Below are 24,866 nucleotides of genomic sequence, written 5' to 3' on the forward strand. Positions count from 1 at the left end.
TAGTTAGTGGTATGTCCTATATTTTATAGGCCTGAAAATTCTGTGATATTCACAATCACTTTAAATGGTGAATACAAATTTATGACAAAAATAAAAGGTTTTGTTGCTCTTTTCTTATAATAAGCAAGAGGAAATAACTTATTCAACTTGTTATATAAGGTGAGGCTTTAGTTTAGTAATTGAATTAATATATATCAAATTATATCTTGCAATAACACATAAGGAAATGTGGATAGTTTCTGATATAAGAATGATACAACAAGGAGAACCACAGGAAAAAATGAGAGTGATAAATGGTTTAAATCACTCAAATGGCAGTTCAATAATATCCAGGGTAAAGTTGTTGCTTTAAGTATAAGCAAGGTTTTCACGCACTCACACAAGCAGACAATAAAATATGTACAGTCCAAACACACTCTCATATATCCCAAATACGTATCAAAAGTACTTTTCCAGATGACAGGTTAATAAGCAAATGAGGCAATCGAATATAGGTTTGATACAAACAACATAAGGTAAGTATTTGTGCGTGGAGAGCGCTACTTAGCTTATAACCAGGGCGGTTGAGGCAGCGTGGGTATGAGTGAGCTGAAAGGAGCTGACAGGCAGGTAGATTGAGCTCCGGTAACCGCTCAGTGTGAGCGCGACTTCGGCGTCTGTAGTATGAAGTTCCGGTAAGCGTAGTAATCTGACAGGCTGGTTCCGGTAGGGAATAAAGGTAGCAAACGAATATGCAGCGCATATAGTAGGGATTGAGCATAAAGACCTGAAAGACTAGTAAAGTCTAAGAGCAAAGTTATTTCACAGGAGACAGAGTGAACTGTGAAGGAACAACTTCAATTTTCAGGCCCAGAATGAGGCTAGACTGTGTCCTTAAATAAGAAGGAAGTTCTTGAGAGGTGCAAATTTAAAGGTATATCACAGGCCGTGTAGGAACGCCTGAAATGGCCACAAACCTTCCTGGCCTGCTTCAGGACGTCCTGTAAGCCTGGGTACTTATGCACAAAGCGTTGTACAATCAGATTACACACATGTGCCATGCACGGCACATGTGTCAATTTGCCCAATTTCAATGCCGCCACCAAATTACTTCCATTGTCAGAAACAACCTTGCCAATCTCCAGTTGGTGCGGAGTCAGCCACTGATTCACCTGTGTGTTCAGGGCGGACAGGAGTGCTGGTGCGGGTTGACTCTCCGCTTTCAGGCAAGTCAACCCCAAGACGGCGTGACACTGCCGTATCCGGGATGTTGAATAGTACCTGGGGAGCTGGGGGGGTGCCGTTGATGTGGAGCAAGACGCAGAAGCAGAAGAGGACTCAGCCGAGGAAGAGGTTATGGAAGAGGATGGAGTAGGAGGAGTAGAGGAGGTAGCAGCAGGCCTGCCTGCAAGTCGTGGCGGTGTCACCAACTCCTCTGCAAAGCCACGCATTCCATGCTTGTCAGACGTCAGCAGGTTTACCCAATGCGCAGTGTAGGTGATATACCTGCCCTGACCATGCTTTGCAGACCAGCTATCAGTGGTCATATGTAGTGATGTCCCGAACTGTTCGCCCACGAACGGTTCATAGCGAACATATGTTGTTCGCGTTTGCGTATGTGGGCGAACACATGGCCGCCCCTATGTGTCATCATTGTGGAAACTTTGACCCTTTATGTCACAGCCGCCTGACACATTAGAGCCAATCAACATCAGACACTCCCTCACAGACACTCCCAGCTACTCGGAATCCGCCATTTTAGACTCATAACGACCTTGCTTTGTTGTGTTTTTGCTCCTGACATTAATAGGAAAAACATAGCTAGGCTAGTGTATTTACAGTCCAGAAGGACTCCACTCATCTCTGCTGCAAGCACAGCACCCCAAAAAGCCCTTTTTAGGGCTATATTTCGTGCCGTTTTTTTTTATTTTCGTTTTTTTTTTTTATTAGCATTTGCCTGGCTTTCAGCTGTGTGTTTAAGGCTCACAGCATATGCTGTGACTACTGCCACCACCGATATCTCCCTAACAACATTAGTTTAAATTTAACTAACCCAAAAATATAATTATTTTTCTAGTGTAATTTTTTTTCATTTTCTATCAGGCCAGTGTCACACAGCATATACTCTGGTTCATTGCTCTGTGCCAGCCAGCAGCCAGCAGTGTTAATATCCGTTTATAACATTATTTTTAATTTAAAAAAAAAACACAAAAAAATATTTTTCTAGTGTAATCTAATTACATTTACTATCATGCCTGTGTCTGTCAGGCTCACTCAGCATTAATATACCTCTTTTTTTTCAGTCTTTTGGTTAATTGGTCTGTGCCAGGCAGCCACCCAGCACTCATATCTATTTTTCTTTCACCTTAATTTTAATATATATATATATATAAAAAAAAAAAGTTTAAATTTGTTTGCTAGTGTAATCAAATCTAATTTTCTATCCGGCCTGTGTGTTTTGCTGACAGAGAGCCTACTGTGTTTACTTGCTGCCCTCCCTAGTCTATGAGCCACGACTCATATGTGTTTAACCTTTTTTTAATTCCCCCCCCCAAAAAATAATTTCAATCATTTTTCTAGTGTAATCTAATAGTATTTTCTATCAGGCGTGTGTGTATCCGACATACATAGCCTACTGTTTTTAATAGCTGCCCTTCCATGGCTATCAGCCACGACTCATTTGTATGTGCTTAACCTTTTTCTTAAAATTTCCAAAAAAAAGTCTTTAAATCATTATGCTAGTGTAATCTAATTGTATTTTCTATCAGGCCTGTGTCTAACTGTCTATCTGACTTACACAGCATACTGTTGTTATAATTGCTGCCCTACGTAGCAGCCAGCCAGTGCGACCACTCATAGAGTCATATGTGCATTGCACTTCTTAACATAATTTTAATATTAAAATCTAAAATTTTAAAATATTTTGCTAGTGTAATGTAACTTAATTTTCTATCAGTCCTGTGTTTTTGTCACTTACACAGCATACTGTGTTAAATTACTGCCCTACCTACCATCCACGACTCATATCTGCCAGCCTGTCTGCCAGGCCCAAGTAGCCAATTAGTGGCACCAATCACAATTCTTGTAACAGTAATAATAAAAAAAACCCATAATTTTTTGGACTGCAAATATTCAGTCTCCTAGGGCCATTGAATTTCATTTACCTCCTGCCTGCCACTGCCAGCCTTTTGTGCCAGGCCATCTAGCCAACTATTTACACCAATCATAATTGTTGTCACAGTAAGACAGTATAGTTATTAATTTAAATAAAAAATTTTTTTAGTGTTGATCTTAACCCTCAGTTTGCTCGTGCCTTTGAATTGCACTTTTCTACAGCCTTCCAAGCCTGTGTGCCAGGCCTACTTAAAAAATATTTACACCAATCATATTTGTTGTGACAGTATTCTAATAATTAAATATTAAAAATTTTGGTAATAGTTGCTGTGATTTGAATCCTCAGTTTGCTGGTGCCATTGAATAGCACTTTCCTCCTGCCTTGCAGCCTGCTGTGAGCCAGGCCCACCTAGCCAATTGTTGTCAGCAATCATATTTCTGTTAACAGTATTGCAAAAATTGTCAATCATCACTGTTTAGACTGTCAGTAATCAGTCTCCTAGTTTCCTTGAATTGCATCTCCCTCCTGCCTGCCATCCTTTTGTGCCAGGCCGTCTTGCCAACTATTTACACCAATCCAAATTTTTTGTCACAGTATAGTTACTAATTAAAATTAAAAAAATCTTTATTGTTGATGATCTTAATCCTCAGTTTGCTCGTGCTTTTGAATTTCACCTTTCTACAGCCTTCCAAGCCTGTGTGCCAGGCCTACTTAAAAAATATTTACACCAATCATATTTGTTGTGACAGTATTCTAATAATTAAAAATTAAAAATTTTGGTAATAGTTGCTGTGATTTAAATCCTCAGTTTGCTGGTGCCATTAAATAGCACTTTCCTCCTGCCTTGCAGCCTGCTGTGAGCCAGGCCCACCTAGCCAATTGTTGTCAGCAATCATATTTCTGTTAACAGTATTGCAAAAATTGTCAATCATCACTGTTTAGACTGTCAGTAATCAGTCTCCTAGTGTCCTTGAATTGCATCTCCCTCCTGCCTGCCATCCTTTTGTGCCAGGCCGTCTTCCCAACTATTTACACCAATCCAAATTTTTTGTCACAGTATAGTTACTAATTAAAATTAAAAAAATCTTTATTGTTGATGATCTTAATCCTCAGTTTGCTCGTGCCTTTGAATTTCACTTTTCTACAGCCTTCCAAGCCTGTGTGCCAGGCCTACTTAAAAAATATTTACACCAATCATATTTGTTGTGACAGTATTCTAATAATTAAAAATTAAAATATTTGGTAATAGTTGCTGTGATTTTAATCCTCAGTTTGCTGGTGCCATTGAATAGCACCTTCCTCCTGCCTTGCAGCCTGCTGTGAGCCAGGCCCACCTAGCCAATTGTTGTCAGCAATCATATTTCTGTTAACAGTATTGCAAAAATTGTCAATCATCACTGTTTAGACTGTCAGTAATCAGTCTCCTAGTTTCCTTGAATTGCATCTCCCTCCTGCCTGCCATCCTTTTGTGCCAGGCCGTCTTGCCAACTATTTACACCAATCCAAATTTTTTGTCACAGTATAGTTACTAATTAAAATTAAAAAAATCTTTATTGTTGATGATCTTAATCCTCAGTTTGCTTGTGCTTTTGAATTTCACTTTTCTACAGCCTTCCAAGCCTGTGTGCCAGGCCTACTTAAAAAATATTTACACCAATCATATTTGTTGTGACAGTATTCTAATAATTAAAAATTAAAATTTTTGGTAATAGTTGCTGTGATTTGAATCCTCAGTTTGCTGGTGTCATTAAATAGCACTTTCCTCCTGCCTTGCAGCCTGCTGTGAGCCAGGCCCACCTAGCCAATTGTTGTCAGCAATCATATTTCTGTTAACAGTATTGCAAAAATTGTCAATCATCACTGTTTAGACTGTCAGTAATCAGTCTCCTAGTGTCCTTGAATTGCATCTCCCTCCTGCCTGCCATCCTTTTGTGCCAGTCCGTCTTGCCAACTATTTACACCAATCCAAATTTTTTTGTCACAGTATAGTTACTAATTACAATTAAAAAAATCTTTATTGTTGATGATCTTAACCCTCAGTTTGCTCGTGCCTTTGAATTGCACTTTTCTACAGCCTTCCAAGCCTGTGTGCCAGGCCTACTTAAAAAATATTTACACCAATCATATTTGTTGTGACAGTATTCTAATAATTAAAAATTAAAATTTTTGGTAATAGTTGCTGTGATTTGAATCGTCAGTTTGCTGGTGCCATTGAATAGCACTTTCCTCCTGCCTTGCAGCCTGCTGTGAGCCAAGCCCACCTAGCCAATTGTTGTCAGCAATCATATTTCTGTTAACAGTATTGCAAAAATTGTCAATCATCACTGTTTAGACTGTCAGTAATCAGTCTCCTAGTTTCCTTGAATTGCATCTCCCTCCTGCCTGCCATCCTTTTGTGCCAGGCCGTCTTGCCAACTATTTACACCAATCCAAATTTTTTGTCACAGTATAGTTACTAATTAAAATTAAAAAAATCTTTATTGTTGATGATCTTAATCCTCAGTTTGCTCGTGCTTTTGAATTTCACTTTTCTACAGCCTTCCAAGCCTGTGTGCCAGGCCTACTTAAAAAATATTTACACCAATCATATTTGTTGTGACAGTATTCTAATAATTAAAAATTAAAAATTTTGGTAATAGTTGCTGTGATTTAAATCCTCAGTTTGCTGGTGCCATTAAATAGCACTTTCCTCCTGCCTTGCAGCCTGCTGTGAGCCAGGCCCACCTAGCCAATTGTTGTCAGCAATCATATTTCTGTTAACAGTATTGCAAAAAACATAATTTATGCTTACCTGATAAATTGATAAATTTATTTCTCTTGTAGTGTATCCAGTCCACGGATCATCCATTACTTATGGAATATATTCTCCTTCCCAACAGGAAGCTGCAAGAGTCCACCCACAGCAAAGCTGCTATATAGCTCCTCCCCTAACTGCCATATTCAGTCATTCGACCGAAAACATGCAGAGAAAGGAAAAACCATAGGGTGCAGTGGTGACTGTAGTTCAAATGAAAAAATTACCTGCCTTAAAGTGACAGGGCGGGCCGTGGACTGGATACACTACAAGAGAAATAAATTTATCAGGTAAGCATAAATTATGTTTTCTCTTGTTAAGTGTATCCAGTCCACGGATCATCCATTACTTATGGAATACCAATACCAAAGCTAAAGTACACGGATGATGGGAGGGACAAGGCAGGTACTTAAACGGAAGTTACCACTGCCTGTAAAAAACCCTTTCTCACAAAAATAGCCTCCGAAGAAGCAAGGTATCAAATTTGTTAAATTTGAAAAGTATGAAGCGCAGACCAAGACTCCGTCTTGTAAATCTGTTCAACAGAAGCCACATTTAAAAAAGGCCCAAGTGAAAACCACAGCTCTAGTAGAATGAGCTGTAATCCCTTCAGGAGGCTGCTGTCCAGCAGTCTCATAAGCTAAATGAATTATGCTTTTTAACCAAAAAGACAGAGAGGCTGCTGAAGTCTTTTGACCTCTCCTCTGTCCAGAATAGACAACAAACAAGGTGAACGTTTGATGAAAACTGTAGTAGCTTGTAAGTAAAACTTTAAAGCACAAACCACGTCCAATATTGTGTAATAGACGTTCCTTCTTTGAGGAAGGATTAGGATACAAGCATGGAACAACTATCTCTTGAGTGATGTACTTGTTAGATACCACCTTAGGAAAAAACCCAGGTTGGTACGCAGGACTACCTTATCCGTACGAAGGACCAGATAAGGAGAATCACATTGTAACACAGATAACTTGGAGACTCTACGAGTCGAGGAATTAGCTAGCCAAAAGGAACTTTCCAAGATAAAGATTGATATCTATGGAACAAAAAAGGTTCAAACGGAACTTCTTGAAGAACCTTAAGAATCAGGTTTAAGCTCCATGGCGGAGCAACAGTTTTAAACACAGGCTTGGATCTAACCAAAGCCTGACCAAATGCCTGAACGTCTAGAATACCTGCCAGACGCTTGTGCAAAAAAATAGACAGAGTAAAAATCTGTCCCCTTTTAAGGAATTAGCTGACAACCCTTTTCTCAAAAACATCTTGGAGAAAAGATAATATCCTGGGAATCCAGACTTTACTCCATGAGTAACCCTTGGATTCATAACAATCAGATATTTACACCATATCTATGTTCAATTTTCCTAGAGACAGGCTTTCATGTCTGTATTAAGGTATCAATGACTGACTCGGAGAAGCCATGCTTTGATAACATCAAGCGTTCAGTCTCCAGGCAGTCCATCTCAGATTGATTCTATTTAGATGGTTGAAAGGACCCTGAGGTAGAGGGACCTGTCTCAGAAGCAGAGACCGTGATGGAAAGGATGACATGTCCACCAGATCTGCATACCAGGTCATGCGTGGCTACGCAGGCGCTGTCAAAAACACCAAAGCCCTCTCCTGCTTGGTCTTGACCTCCGGAGGAAATCCCACTCCCCCGGAAGAAAAGTCTGACGACTTAGAAAATCCACCTCCCAGTTCTCAACACCTGGGATATGGATAGCTGATAGACAAGAGTGAGTCTCTGTCCAGAGAATTATTGTAAGACTTCTAACATCGCTAGGGAACTTCTGTTCCCCCTTGATGGCTGATGTAAGCCACAGTCGTGTATATTGTCCGACTGAGTATGATGTACCTCAGAGTTGCTAACTGAAGCCAAGTCTGAAGAGCATGGAATATCACTCCCAGTTCCAGAATATTTATTAGAAGGAGGGTCTCCTCCTAAGTCCACTATCCCTGAGCCTTCAGGGAGTTTCAGACTGCATCCCAACCTAAAAGGCTGGCATCTATTGTAACAATTGTCCCATCTGACCTGCGGAAGGTCAAACCCTTGGACAGATGGACCCGACATAGTCACCAGAGAAGAGAATCTCTGGTCTCTTGGTCCAGGTTTAACAGGGGGACAAATCTGTGTAATCCCCGTTCCTCTGACTGAGCATGCATAGTTGCAGCGGTCTGAAATGTAGACGTGCAAACGGTACTATGTCCCTTGCCGCTACCATTAAGCCGATTTCATTCATGTACTGAGCCACCGAAGGGCGCGGATGGGATGAAAAAACACGGCAGAAATTTAGAAACTTTGACAACCTGGACTCCGTCAGGTAAATTTTCATTTGTACAGAATCTATCAGAGTCCCTAGGAGGGAAACCCTTGAGATTGGGGATAGAGAACTCTTTCCTTGTTCACTTTCCACCCATGTGATCTCAGAAATGCCAGTACTACGTCCGTATGAGACTGGGCAATTTGGATGTTTGACGCCTGTATCAGGATGTCATCTAAATAAGGGGCCACTTCTATGCCCCGCGGTCTAAGGACCACCAAAGCGACCCCAGAACCTCCATAAAGATTCTTGGGGCTGTAGATATCCCAAAGGAAAGAGCTACAAACTGGTAATGCCTGTCTAGAAAGGCAAATCTGAAAAACGATGGTGATCTTTATGCATCACAATGTGAGGATAAGCATCCTTCAAATCCATTGTAGTCCTCTATTGACTCTCCTGGATCATAGTTAAGATGGTACGAATAGTTTCCATCTTAAATGACGGAATTCTGAGGAATTTGTTTAAGATCTTTAGATCCAAAATAGGTCTGAAGGTTCCCTCTCCTTGGGAACCACAAACAGATTTGAGTAAAAACTGTGTCCCTGTTCCTCTCTTGGAACTGGATGGATCTCGTACACAATGTAAGAATGCCTCCTTCTTTATCTGGTTTGCAGATAATTGTGAAAGGCGAAATCTCCCCTTTTTTTGGGGGGGAATCTTTGAAATCCAGAAGATATCTCTGGGATATAAATTCCAATGCCTAGGGAGCCTGGGCAAAGAATGAAAGTCTGCCCCCTATAGGATCCGTTACCGGATAGGGGCTTGTTCCTTCATGCTGCCTTAGAGGCAGCAGCAGGCTCCTTGGCCTGCTTATCTTTGTTCCAGGTCCGATTGTCTCCAGACCGCCTTGGACTGAGCAAAAATTCCCTCTTGTTTTGCCTTAGAGGAAGAGGATGCCACACCTGCCCTGAAGTTTTTAAAAGTTTTTAAAAGGTACGAAAATTAGACTTTTTTTTTTTTTTTTTTTGCCCTTGATTTAGACCTATCCTGAGGAAGGGCATGACCTTTTCCTCCAGTGATATAAGCAATAATCTCCTTCAAACCAGGCCCGAATAGGGTCTGCCCCTTGAAGGGAAGTTAAGTAGCTTATTTATTAAAGTCACGACAGCTGACCATGATATAAGCCATAGCGCTCTGCGCGCCAGTGTAGTAAAAAACAGAATTCTTAGCCGTTAGTCTAGTCAAATGAACAAGGCATCAGAAAACAAAGGAATTGGCTAGCATAAGCTTGTCAAATATATTCATCCAATGGAGTCGCTTAACTGTAAAGCCTCATCAAGAGACTCAACCCAGAACGCCGCAGCAGCAGTGACAGAAGCAATGTATGCAAGGGCCTGCAGGATAAAACCCTGTTGAATAAACATTTTTTATCCATTGGATCTAAAAAGCACAACTGTCCTCGTCAGAGGTAGTGGTACGCTTAGCTAGAGTAGAAACTCTTCTCTCCACCTTAGGAATTGTCTGCCAGAAGTCCCGTGTGGTGGTAACTATTAGAAAACATTCTTCTAAAAAATAGGAGGGGAAGAGAACGGCACACCTGGTCTATCCCATTCCTTATTAAAAATTTTTTAGTAAACCTCTTTAGGTATTGGAAAAACATCAGTACACACCGGCACTGCATATTATTTATCCAGTCTACACAATTTCTCTGGCCCTGCGATTGTACACATTCAAAGCCAAAGCCTCCCTGAGCAACAAGTGGAGGTTCTCAAGCATAAATTTTAAATGTAGAAATATCAGAATCAGGTTAAATCATCTTCCCTGAGTCAAAAAAAAAAATCGCCCACAGACTAAGCATATTGTGAGGTAGTATCATACATGGTTCTTAAAGCGTCTGTATGCTCTGTATCTACCCCCAGAGCTAACTGCTTTCCTTTAATTTCAGGTAGTCTGACTAATACTGCTGCCAGAATATTATTCACCACCTTTGCCATGTCTTGTAAAATAAACGCTATGGGCGCCCTTGATGTACTTGGCGCCATTTGAGCGTGAGTCCCTGAAGCGGGAGTCGAAGGGTCTGACACGTGGGGAGAGTTAGTCGGCATAACTTTCCCCTCGACAGAATCCCCTGGTAAAAGAAACGCTATGGGTGCCCTTGATGTACTTGGCGCCATTTGAGCGTGAGTCCCTAAAGCGGGAGTCAAAAGGTCTGACACGTGGGGAGAGTTAGTCGGCATAACTACCCCCACGACAGAATCCTCTGGTGATAATGCTTTTAAAGACAAAAAATGATCTTTATTGTTTAACATGAAATCAGTACATCTGGTACACATTCTAAGATGGGGTTCCACCATGGCTTTAAAACATAATGAACACAGAGCTTCCTCTATGTCAGACATGTTAGAACAGACTAATAATGAGACTAGTAAGCTTGGAAAACACTTTAAATCAAGTTAACAAGCAAATATATAAAACGTTACTGTGCCTTTAAGAGAAACAAATTTTGTCAAAATTTGAAAAACAGTGAAAAAAAGGCAGTAAAACAAACGAAATTTTTACAGTATATGTAATAAGGTAACAGAGCATTGCACCCACTTGCAAATGGATGATTAACCCCTTAATGCAAAAAACAGATAAAAAAAAAAAAATGACATAGACGTTTTTAAAAACAGACACAACAAACTGCCACAGCCAACAGTGGGAAGCTTCAGTTAACTGTTTCTATGCAAAATTTAAGCCAGCCATGTGGAAAAAACTTAGGCCCCAATAAGTTTTATCACCAAACATATGTTAAAAAAACGATTAAACATGCCAGCAAACGTTTTAAAACACATTTTTACAAGAGTATGTATCTCTATTAATAAGCCTGATACCATTCGCTATCGCTGCATTTAAGGCTTTACTTACATTACTTCGGTATCAGCAGTATTTTCTTAGTCAATTCCATTCCTAGAAAAATATTTTACTGCACATACCTTATCTGCAGGAAAACCTGCACGCCATTCCCCCTCTGAAGTACCTCACTCCTCAGAATGTGTGAGAACAGCAAATGGATCTTAGTTACGTCTGCTAAGATCATAGAAAAACGCAGGCAGATTCTTCTTCCAAATACTGCCTGAGATAAACAGCACACTCCGGTGCCATTTAAAAATAACAAACTTTTGATTGAAGAATAAACTAAGTAGAAAGCACCACAGACTCTCACGACCTCCTATCTATGTTGAGGCTTGCAAGAGAATGACTGAATATGGCAGTTAGGGGAGGAGCTATATAGCAGCTTTGCTGTGGGTGGACTCTTGCAGCTTCCTGTTGGGAAGGAGAATATATTCCATAAGTAATGGATGATCCGTGGACTGGATACACTTAACAAGAGAAATTGTCAATCATCACTGTTTAGACTGTCAGTAATCAGTCTCCTAGTGTCCTTGAATTGCATCTCCCTCCTGCCTGCCATCCTTTTGTGCCAGGCCGTCTTGCCAACTATTTACACCAATCCAATTTTTTTGTCACAGTATAGTTACTAATTAAAATTAAAAAAATCTTTATTGTTGATGATCTTAATCCTCAGTTTGCTTGTACCTTTGAATTTCACTTTTCTACAGCCTTCCAAGCCTGTGTGCCAGGCCTACTTAAAAAATATTTACACCAATCATATTTGTTGTGACAGTATTCTAATAATTAAAAATTAAAATTTTTGGTAATAGTTGCTGTGATTTGAATCCTCAGTTTGCTGGTGCCATTGAATAGCACTTTCCTCCTGCCTTGCAGCCTGCTGTGAGCCAGGCACACCTAGCCAATTGTTGTCAGCAATCATATTTCTGTTAACAGTATTGCAAAAATTGTCAATCATCACTGTTTAGACTGTCAGTAATCAGTCTCCTAGTGTCCTTGAATTGCCAAATTCCAAATTACCAAAATACAGCCAATGAAGGGCCTTAGGAAGACTGGGCCAAGGTTGGATTGTAGTATTTGGTTAGGCTAATCATGATGGCCATGTAGACCACCACCACCGAGAGTCATGGAAGTAACAGGGATGATGAGATGAAAGAGCTAAGAATAGTAGAACTTGTAACAACAGAGTTAGCCATGGGTGTTAGTGCAAAATCGCTTGGTTTTTTTTTGGCTTTGGGTGCAGCTATTCATGCAGGCCATATAGAGCTGACAACATTCGGTGTCGTATCAGCTATTAAACTAATAAGAACAGTACTACCAAAATACAGCCAATGAAGGGCCTTAGGAAGACTGGGCCAAGGTTGGATTGTAGTATTTGGTTAGGCTAATCATGATGGCCATGTAGACCACCACCACCGAGAGTCCTGGAAGTAACAGGGATGATGAGATGAAAGAGCTAAGAATAGTAGAACTTGAAACAACAGAGTTAGCCATGGGTGTTAGTGCAAAACCGCTTGGCTTTTTTTTGGCTTTGTGTGCGGCTATTCATGCAGGCCATATAGAGCTGACAACATTCGGTGTCGTATCAGCTATTAAACTAATAAGAACAGTACTACCAAAATACAGCCAATGAAGGGCCTTAGGAAGACTGGGCCAAGGTTGGATTATAGTATTTGGTTAGGCTAATCATGATGGCCATGTAGACCACCACCACCGAGAGTCCTGGAAGTAACAGGGATGATGAGATGAAAGAGCTAAGAATATTAGAACTTGAAACAACAGAGTTAGCCATGGGTGTTAGTGCAAAACCGCTTGGCTTTTTTTTGGCTTTCGGTGCGGCTATTCATGCAGGCCATATAGAGCTGACAACATTCGGTGTCGTATCAGCTATTAAACTAATAAGAACAGTACTACCAAAATACAGCCAATGAAGGGCCTTAGGAAGACTGAGCCAAGGTTGGATTGTAGCATTTGGTTAGGCTAATCATGATGGCCATGTAGACCACTATGTATTAATAAGAACAGTACTACCAAAATACAGCCAATGAAGGGCCTTAGGAAGACTGAGCCAAGGTTGGATTGTAGTATTTGGTTAGGCTAATCATGATGGCCATGTAGACCACCACCACCGAGAGTCCTGGAAGTAACAGGGATGATGAGATGAAAGTGCTAAGAATAGTACTACTTGAAACAACAGAGTTAGCCATGGGTGTTAATCCAAGACCGCTTGGATTTATTTTTGTATTGGGTGCAGCTAATCATGCAGGCCATATAGAGCTGACAACATTCGGTGTTGTATCAGCTATAAAAATAATAAGAACTGTACTATCAAAATACAGACAATGAAGGGCCTATGAAGACTGAGCAAAGGTTGGATTGTAGTATTTTGTTCGGCTAATCATGATGGCCATGTAGACCGCCCGTAACAGGGATGAAAGTGCTAAGAATAGTACTAATTGAAACAACAGAGTTAGCCATGGGTGTTAGTCTAAGACCACTCGGCTTTTTTTTTGGGTTTGGGTGCAGCTAATCATGAAGGACAGATAGACCTCAGAAAAATTGTATAACAGGAGCACCAAGTATATGGATAAAAAATTAAACTTTATTTAGAACATAAAGGGTGTCTTCACCCTTGGGTAAGAACATACATGAATAGTCAAACAGATGAACAAAAGGCTGACCGGTTTCGGCTGTTGCCTTACTCCTAGCCTGCTTAAAACTGTCTGTCAGTTCTCAGATTTAAAAACCCTCATCTGTAATCCTATTGGTCCGAAAATCCACACCCCTCATTTTAAACTCCCTTCAGCTTGAATCAATTAACTCTCCTCTTTGACATAGCTATAATCATCTATTTACTCAATATAGCAACAGACTACATTCCTAATCTCCTGTTTATCATTAATAAATAAAACATGAAGAGAACTGTTAACTGTCTATTTAACATACATTTTAGTATCATAGTATTAGGAAATTGTCTTGGAGCTGGGCCGCTTGTGTATAGAGATATATATTAACTCTAGTACTGTGTGTTAGTATTTAACAGACTTTTATATGTACATAGCAGCTCTCAGTTTTGTTAGATACATCCTAGATCGCCTATTGTTGTAATGGAGAGAAACGGTATATTTTACTTATACTCTGTGCCTGTTCGTAATTATTGTTTATAAATGGAGGCTATTCCCCACTCCTTATTGGTTAGATACCGTGTGTGCCAGCCAATCCGGTGCGATCTGTCAAACTCCAGTGCTTTGCAGGAAGTCATGTCAGTAACTATTGGTCCTTACTTAGTGAGCCCTGATTGGTCTAATATCGTGTGTGTGCACCTATCATAACGTTACCTGTTACGTCACACCCCTCTATCTGTCCCTGTTTTCCTAAGCTGTGCTTTGCAGGAAGTCATGTCAGTAGCTATTGGTCCTTGCTTAGTGTGCCCTGATTGGTCAAATATCGGTTGTGTGCACTAATCATAACGATGCCTGTCACGTCACACCTCTCTGTCAATCCCTGATTCCTAAGCTGTCACTGCTAAATGTTCACTGTATGTGAATAATGGAATGTATCCGTACACTGCGTGCGTGTATTGCCTGTCAAACCTGAATTAAAAAAATATAAAGTCTCCATTATGACGCTCCCTTTTGTTCCCTATCCTAGTGTAAATACACATTTGTTTAAAGGGGTAGATGTGTTGTGCTCTAGCATAGAACCTATCTCTAGTAGATTTCTCCAATTAGAAGTGAATCTTAGTTTACTATTTTAGGTATATTTACCCTAGCTTAATTCTGATCTCCTGTGCCCAACACCAAAAAAGTTATATGTATTAACCCTCACTAATTAACGTATAACACCTTTGCTATAATGTACCCTTAAGAACTTAATTTAGTTAAACCTAAAAATACACATTGAGAAGTGCCAATTGTTTATACTCTATCTATATACTTGTTATTAGTAGATGTCCTCAACAAGTGGAGTTCCCTTATTTCCTATTCAAAGTAAATTTGGGAGTTCCTGCACTAACTATGTATTTTTTTTTTTTTTAAAATATTTTTTTATTGAGGTAATAAACAGTTACAGCAGAATAGTAAATACGTCTATGTAAAATCAAACATAAAGAGTACATTTTAACAACTCCCTTGTAGGAAATAGATTTGGTCGAGAGCCTAAGGAGGCGATATTGCAATGATTATTGTCATGGTAAGTGTCATCACTTCTATGTATATGAGTACATAAGGGTTATAGCCTACTATGGTAACAAGTTCGACAAGAGAGATATGACAGCTAGAGATGGGTAGAGGAGTATGTGTACAAGTATGTAGCTATAAATGTGTACTGTAAAGGGTAGGAGTGACATGATGAATCTACATGTGAGGGAGAAGAGTGATTAGGACGTATGAGTATGAAACCTCTTTTGTAATCTTTGAATAAAAAGGCATGGTAAATGGTCCCTATATTACTATGGTGAAGTAGCAAGGTGTGTATTCTAATGAGTTAGAGTAATAAAGGGGTTAGTATATTGATTTTTGTCAGGGGAAGGGATACTCAGCGGGCCAAAGCCGCTCTAAAGGGGGGAGAATATGTGGGGGGACGGAGGTTAGAAAGCTGCGAGACTGGGATGGATGCAGGAGTTCTAAATGTACCAATTTATGAAGCTTTTAGGGTAATTCCTTAGAGAGGTTACTTATCAGAAGAGAATAAAAATAAAATATATTAATGTACACTGTGGGTAATCTGGTGTAGATGTTTAGTCAGATGTGGGGCCAGCGATTTGTGCGGGAGTAGGAGAGTGTAGGGAATATGTAGAGGGGTTATTGGTCAGATGGTAATCTCCCTATGATGTTATTTCAACTAGCATTGGACCGTAATAGCGGGGGTCCTAGGTATGCAGATGGGTCAGATTGTCTGTGAGTATGCAGATACTAGGAGCTAAGAGGGATATGGAGTTGATGGTGTTGTATAGAAAATGATGTATAATAACAGTTATGATATGTATAGCGAGGTAATATTATAGTATCCGAGTGATAGGATGACAGAGAACAACTCTTAACAAAAACAGCAAACATCCAGTCATCCAGTCAGTGATTGAAAGGGATATTATTTCGCTCTGAGTAGATACAGGGAGTGCAGAATTATTAGGCAAGTTGTATTTTTGAGGATTAATTTTATTATTGAACAACAACCATGTTCTCAATGAACCCAAAAAACTCATTAATATCAAAGCTGAATAGTTTTGGAAGTAGTTTTTAGTTTGTTTTTAGTTATAGCTATTTTAGGGGGATATCTGTGTGTACAGGTGACTATTACTGTGCATAATTATTAGGCAACTTAACAAAAAACAAATTTATACCCATTTCAATTATTTATTTTTACCAGTGAAACCAATATAACATCTCAACATTCACAAATATACATTTCTGACATTCAAAAACAAAACAAAAACAAATCAGTGACCAATATAGCCACCTTTCTTTGCAAGGACACTAAAAAGCCTGCCATCCATGGATTCTGTCAGTGTTTTGATCTGTTCACCATCAACATTGCGTGCAGCAGCAACCACAGCATCCCAGACACTGTTCAGAGAGGTGTACTGTTTTCCCTCCTTGTAAATCTCACATTTGATGATGGACCACAGGTTCTCAATGGGGTTCAGATCAGGTGAACAAGGAGGCCATGTCATTAGATTTTCTTCTTTTATACCCTTTCTTGCCAGCCACGCTGTGGAGTACTTGGACGCGTGTGATGGAGCATTGTCCTGCATGAAAATCATGTTTTTCTTGAAGGATGCAGACTTCTTCCTGTACCACTGCTTGAAGAAGGTGTCTTCCAGAAACTGGCAGTAGGACTGGGAGTTGAGCTTGACTCCATCCTCAACCCGAAAAGGCCCCACAAGCTCATCTTTGATGATACCAGTCCAAACCAGTACTCCAACTCCACCTTGCTGGCGTCTGAGTCGGACTGGAGCTCTCTGCCCTTTACCAATCCAACCACGGGCCCATCCATCTGGCCCATCAAGACTCACTCTCATTTCATCAGTCCATAAAACCTTAGAAAAATCAGTCTTGAGATATTTCTTGGCCCAGTCTTGACGTTTCAGCTTGTGTGTCTTGTTCAGTGGTGGTCGTCTTTCAGCCTTTCTTACCTTGGCCATGTCTCTGAGTATTGCACACCTTGTGCTTTTGGGCACTCCAGTGATGTTGCAGCTATGAAATATGGCCAAACTGGTGGCAAGTGGCATCTTTGCAGCTGCACGCTTGACTTTTCTCAGTTCATGGGCAGTTATTTTGCGCCTTGGTTTTTCCACACGCTTCTTGCGACCCTGTTGACTATTTTGAATGAAACGCTTGATTGTTCGATGATCACGCTTCAGAAGCTTTGCAATTTTAAGAGTGCTGCATCCCTCTGCAAGATATCTCACTATTTTTTACTTTTCTGAGCCTGTCAAGTCCTTCTTTTGACCCATTTTGCCAAAGGAAAGGAAGTTGCCTAATAATTATGCACACCTGATATAGGGTGTTGATGTCATTAGACCACACCCCTTCTCATTACAGAGATGCACATCACCTAATATGCTTAATTGGTAGTAGGCTTTCGAGCCTATACAGCTTGGAGTAAGACAACATGCATAAAGAGGATGATGTGGTCAAAATACTCATTTGCCTAATAATTCTGCACTCCCTGTATAGTAAAAAAAAAATAAAAAAAAATGTGACCATATTCGCATATGAAGGCAAGTTAGATGCCAGAAAAATATTATAGAAAGCTCTGAAAACATATGTTTAGTAGCAACATGTTGTTATAACAACCTAGCTAATATATCAGGCACATGGTCATATAGGGTTAAATATATGTAGATGAGCATATTACAGAAATAGTTTATCCCATTCTCTCACCAGCAGGGACAGGGCGGTGCATAAAGCATTCGGAAATGTACATAACAGGTAAAGTTGAACATATTGGACATAAATAACCTTTCACACAGTATGTTGAATAGGAGCAGTCACGCACACTAAAGCATACAACCCCTCTGGAATTATTGGTCTGTGTGAGAGCTATTTGTGCTGTAGGAGAGAGCAGCAAGTAGAATAAATGCCTTCCCCTTGATATAAACAGAAACTACTGTATAACAACATCTTTTCAAAAATTCAACTAAGAAGGGGGTAGTATCAATAATAAGGAGAGTGTTCAAGAAAGAGTCAATAAGTAATAAATTAAAAGAGAAACTTTGGGAAAAGTAGTCTATGGCTCACTGGAGTTCAAGATTTGGGGAGATATTCAGCAATCACTCTCAAGGTCCAGAAAGAAAAGTTATAGACTAAGAACAAATAACATAGTTTTGGACTATTAAACTATATATAACTGTGGGGAGAGTGTGAAAGTACATACCAATAGTAGAGAGAGGAGGGATTTAAGAATGTGTATCATTACTCTATCAAAAGGCAATAAATATACAGATAATCCCCAGTGTATATGTATAATGTAATTAATTATTATCCCTGTATTAAGGGAACATGACTGCATAGTGTCTATTGAGAATCAGGACACAAGGACAGTGAGTAGGTAAGAAGGTGCCCCGTAGTATAATGACATCTGGAGGGGCGAAGTTAACCTACACCTCTCCTCAGCAAGCAATGAGTTCCAGCAGCACAGTTCAAGGACAAAAGAGCAAAGAATAATTCCTTCTCCATATACAGCGTATCAGAAGCAGATGGAGGATCAGATGGTTGCGATATGGTGGGTGTCTCCTGGAGTATAGTTAAGCCCCATGTCGTCTCAGCTAGGGCTCTTTGAGGATGTTTAGTGGCCGACAGTTCAGTGGTGCACACCGCGTGCATCTGTACCTCTCCTCTCAGCCCTTGTTCAGCGGGTTGTATAGCTGGCATAATACTGGAAATAAAAAATTGTGGCTGCGTGAGTAACTGCAAGTCAGTGGTACAAGGGGCCTGTGTGAGCTTAGCTGTGTAAGGTGGTATCTGAGGATCGCTAACTATCTCACCCAGGTCCACAGCGCTGTTAGGTTCCACAGCCAGGTCAGCTACAGTTGAGGTCAGTCTGTTATCAGTAATCCCACTCCCGATGGGAGGATGTAATAGGGTTCCGGGTAGAAAGGCTAATGTTCTTACTGTAGAGCGGGAGGTCTCAGGGACTGTCGGTAGCGATACCAACCTCCTCCTATTCCGGTGTAAGCCAGAACCAGCCTGCGGATCATTGTGAGCAATCCGATCCCAAGTTTCACTGTGTAGGTCTCTGCCCCATGGGCCGGCCGCATCCCCTGAGGCCCGAGTAAGCGGAGAGGTTGTGGGATCTGAAAGTTTGAATGGTTCCGGTGGCTGAACAATTCCACTGCATCTGAGTGACAGAGGAGCTGCCTCCATTTTGGGTTTCTGCCTCCTTTCAAATGGACCCTCCATAGCTGTGTCGCTGGGTTCGTTCGGCACAGGGTCCGTGCGCCTAGGCTCCAGCTGTGCTAGAGAAGTGAGCAGTGATAGTATGTCATCGGACATTCTCTGGAAGTGTTCCTGCAGTAGGCAATGAACGCGGTGCTCCCAGGCTTGTAAGGCCTCCATTTTAGCCGTATTTATAGAGAATATGATGTGCGGCAGCTCCACGTGGCGTGTCTAGAGGAGTAAAATCAATAAAATATCCTCCTTACGGAATTCTTCTCTTCTCCCCAAAGCTTATGGTAGATAATATTGATGTCATATGTGTGAATGGAAGAAGTTCGGGCGCATTATGTATATATTAGTCCCTACATTACTAGCTTAAAGCCCGGAGCTTCAGAAAAACACGTCTAGTTGCGTTGGTAGCTGGCTCCGCCCCCCTAACTATGTATTTAACCATAATGTTTCTGTTAAACCATGTGTGTGCTGCTTCCTACCAAGGACCTGATGTATATTGTGCTTTGTTTGTGTGTTAATATTTTTTGGTAAATACTCTCTATACATATGTATTCTTAGTATGCAGGTAGAATTGGGTTTACATGGTAATCATATTGTTGCCTACATGTTTTAGATGTGTGAAGAGAGGTAAAAAAGTAAAAATGTGTAAATGTATACTACCAAAAATGAATGAGGTCAAATTCTGAATTGAGGCCGTCTGGAATCCTTGTTTTTAAACGAAAGATCCAGAAGGCCTCCCTTTCGCCTAGTTTGCGGGTTCTGTCCCCTCCTTTCGTCTGGACTGGTACCTTCTCAATGATGGTCCAGGAAAAGAACGAATTATCTTTGTTGTGTGTAATCGAAAAATGCTTGATAAGTGGCGTTGTGAGAACCCCCGCTTTAATGTCAGCTAGATGTTCTTTTATCCTTACCCTGGCTTCCCTTGTCGTGAGACCCACATACTGGAGGGCACAGTGGGTGCATGAGATCAAATATACAACAAAGGTAGACCTGCAGTTAAGACATAAATTCTTCTGGAAATGTTCCCCCGTGACTAGAGAGCTAAAGGAGTCCCCTATAGTGACTTTCTCGCAAGCTTTGCAGGATAAATGGTTACACCTATAGGTCCCATTTAGTCTCAACCAAGAGGACCCATCCATCTGTTCCTTCCTCAGTCTTGTGGGTGCAATTATATTGCCTATCGTTCTGTTTCTTTTATATGTACATCTGATGCCTTCAGATACTGTATCCTTTAGAGCATCATCTGCAGACAACAAATTGTAATTATTTCTAATGATTTGACATATTTGTGTGTATTGTTGTGAATACTCTGTCGTGAATGTGATTTTCCTGTCCTCAGTCCCTTTTGTCCTTTTTTTGTACTTTGTGTTTTTTTGTCTCAAAAGATCAACTCTGTTAATTTTGGTCACTGCTTTTCTCTCTTTTGTAATTATTGACCCCAGATAGCCTCTTTCCATGAGTCTAACTGATAGTTCGTCGGCCTGTTTCTCATATGTACTTTCATCAGTACAGTTCCTCTTCAGGCGAATGAACTGACCTCTAGCTACACCCCTAAACACCCTCCTTGGATGGCAACTTGCGGCATGTAGCAAAGAGTTCCCTGTGATTGGTTTCCTATATGTCTCTGTGGTAATCTTCTGGCCTGTCTCTCCCTTTAATGAGATGTCCAAGAAATTGACTATATGCTCTTGTATCTCGGACGTAAAGCTAATGCCTACATTGTTGTTGTTAAGTCCCTCTACAAACTTCTCTAGATCTTTACGGGAGCCTTGCCAAATGAAGAGGAGATCGTCAATGAAGCGCCTATACCACACTATCTCCTGCCTGAACAGGTTTCGCTCTCCAAAGACGTGGGAGAGCTCCCACCAACCCATAAAAAGGTTGGCGTAAGAGGGGGCAAATTTGGCCCCCATCGCTGTCCCACGCCTCTGGAGAAAGAACTCCCCCTCAAACAGGAAATAGTTGTGGGTAAGGAGAAATCTAATTACTCTCAATATGTATCCAATAAAATCCTGATCATTTGGATACTTTTTTGACAGAAAGAATTTTATGGCCTCCAGGCCCTTATCATGTGGTATGGTTGAATATAGGGATCTTACATCCACTGTCAACCACTTGAAGTCACTCTGCCATACCACATCAGAAAGTAAATTCAACACATGTTTGGTATCCGACAGGTGACTCCAAAGGGAGCTTACCAAGGGCTGCAGGATGCCATCCAACCACTCTGACAGGTGTTCCAATAGGGAGCCTATTCCACTAACAATTGGTCTAAATTGTTCTAAATAAATCTGAAGTTGAAGTGTTGAGTTTAGGTTTAACATTTGTTCCATCTACAGATTTCAATTTGTTCAGAACTCTTTTGGACGTTAACAAAATGATTCGAAACCTAACGTTGAGAAAATTCTTTAAGACACAGGATCAACGTCAGTGTAATGAGAGTCCAAGTTCTATTGATGTATCTGAGCTTGAAGGTCATGTTAATATTGATTTGAATTTTCAAGAGTTATGTGATGTGAGGACTCTGGAATCCCTCCAAGAAGAGGAAGAGATGGAAGAAAGTAGACGGGTGGCAACCCCACTACTTAAGAACAAATCTTTGTTCTATCCCATCCAGAACAGGGGTCCTCTTTTGGAGAAATTCCAGAAGCGAGTGGAAAGTGATATATGTCACACAAAGGGGCAAGAAGTCCAATGTCACACGAAAACAAAGAATGGCACTAGATGGCCTAAGAGATAACAACGACCTAGTGATTAGGTCAGCCGATAAGGGCGGAGCTATTGTGGTTCTTGATAAAAGGGATTTCATTCAGGAAGCTTTTAGACAGCTGAGAGTAGAACAGGATTATGAGGTATTGTCATTTGATCCAACACGCCAATTCCAGAGACAGTTGGTCTCCCTTGTGGACGATGGGGTTGAGATGGGCTATATAGACCAAGAAACTAAAGATTATCTTTTGGTACAAAATCCAGCCGTTCCGGTGTTTAACCACTTACCCAAAATCCACAAGTCTACTGACAATGTCCAAGGGAGACCAATTGTTAGTGGAATAGGCTCCCTATTGGAACACCTGTCAGAGTGGTTGGATGGCATCCTGCAGCCCTTGGTAAGCTCCCTTTGGAGTCACCTGTCGGATACCAAACATGTGTTGAATTTACTTTCTGGTGTGGTATGGCAGAGTGACTTCAAGTGGTTGACAGTGGATGTAAGATCCCTATATTCAACCATACCACATGATAAGGGCCTGGAGGCCATAATATTCTTTCTGTCAAAAAAGTATCCAAATGATCAGGATTTTATTGGATACATATTGAGAGTAATTAGATTTCTCCTTACCCACAACTATTTCCTGTTTGAGGGGGAGTTCTTTCTCCAGAGGCGTGGGACAGCGATGGGGGCCAAATTTGCCCCCTCTTACGCCAATCTTTTTATGGGTTGGTGGGAGCTCTCCCATGTCTTTGGAGAGCGAAACCTGTTCAGGCAGGAGATAGTGTGGTATAGGCGCTTCATTGACGATCTCCTCTTCATTTGGCAAGGCTCCCGTAAAGATCTAGAGAAGTTTGTAGAGGGACTTAACAACAACAATGTAGGCATTAGCTTTACGTCCGAGATACAAGAGCATATAGTCAATTTCTTGGACATCTCATTAAAGGGAGAGACAGGCCAGAAGATTACCACAGAGACATATAGGAAACCAATCACAGGGAACTCTTTGCTACATGCCGCAAGTTGCCATCCAAGGAGGGTGTTTAGGGGTGTAGCTAGAGGTCAGTTCATTCGCCTGAAGAGGAATTGTACTGATGAAAGTACATATGAGAAACAGGCCGACGAACTATCAGTTAGACTCATGGAAAGAGGCTATCCGGGGTCAATAATTACAAAAGAGAGAAAAGCAGTGACCAAAATTAACAGAGTTGATCTTTTGAGACAAAAAAACACAAAGTACAAAAAAAGGACAAAAGGGACTGAGGACAGGAAAATCACATTCACGACAGAGTTTTCACAACAATACACACAAATATGTCAAATCATTAGAAATAATTACAATTTGTTGTCTGCAGATGATGCTCTAAAGGATACAGTATCTGAAGGCATCAGATGTACATATAAAAGAAACAGAACGATAGGCAATATAATTGCACCCACAAGACTGAGGAAGGAACAGACGGATGGGTCCTCTTGGTTGAGACTAAATGGGACCTATAGGTGTAACCATTTATCCTGCAAAGCTTGCGAGAAAGTCACTATAGGGGACTCCTTTAGCTCTCTAGTCACGGGGGAACATTTCCAGAAGAATTTATGTCTTAACTGCAGGTCTACCTTTGTTGTATATTTGATCTCATGCACCCACTGTGCCCTCCAGTATGTGGGTCTCACGACAAGGGAAGCCAGGGTAAGGATAAAAGAACATCTAGCGGACATTAAAGCGGGGGTTCTCACAACGCCACTTATCAAGCATTTTTCGATTACACACAACAAAGATAATTCGTTCTTTTCCTGGACCATCATTGAGAAGGTACCAGTCCAGACGAAAGGAGGGGACAGAACCCGCAAACTAGGCGAAAGGGAGGCCTTCTGGATCTTTCGTTTAAAAACAAGGATTCCAGACGGCCTCAATTCAGAATTTGACCTCATTAATTTTTGGTAGTATACATTTACACATTTTTACTTTTTTACCTCTCTTCACACATCTAAAACATGTAGGCAACAATATGATTACCATGTAAACCCAATTCTACCTGCATACTAAGAATACATATGTATAGAGAGTATTTACCAAAAAATATTAACACACAAACAAAGCACAATATACATCAGGTCCTTGGTAGGAAGCAGCACACACATGGTTTAACAGAAACATTATGGTTAAATACATAGTTAGTGCAGGAACTCCCAAATTTACTTTGAATAGGAAATAAGGGAACTCCACTTGTTGAGGACATCTACTAATAACAAGTATATAGATAGAGTATAAACAATTGGCACTTCTCAATGTGTATTTTTAGGTTTAACTAAATTAAGTTCTTAAGGGTACATTATAGCAAAGGTGTTATACGTTAATTAGTGAGGGTTAATACATATAACTTTTTTGGTGTTGGGCACAGGAGATCAGAATTAAGCTAGGGTAAATATACCTAAAATAGTAAACTAAGATTCACTTCTAATTGGAGAAATCTACTAGAGATAGGTTCTATGCTAGAGCACAACACATCTACCCCTTTAAACAAATGTGTATTTACACTAGGATAGGGAACAAAAGGGAGCGTCATAATGGAGACTTTATATTTTTTTAATTCAGGTTTGACAGGCAATACACGCACGCAGTGTACGGATACATTCCATTATTCACATACAGTGAACATTTAGCAGTGACAGCTTAGGAATCAGGGATTGACAGAGAGGTGTGACGTGACAGGCATCGTTATGATTAGTG

This window comes from Bombina bombina, chromosome 4, assembly GCF_027579735.1.
Source record: "Bombina bombina isolate aBomBom1 chromosome 4, aBomBom1.pri, whole genome shotgun sequence".
Taxonomy (NCBI): domain Eukaryota; kingdom Metazoa; phylum Chordata; class Amphibia; order Anura; family Bombinatoridae; genus Bombina; species Bombina bombina.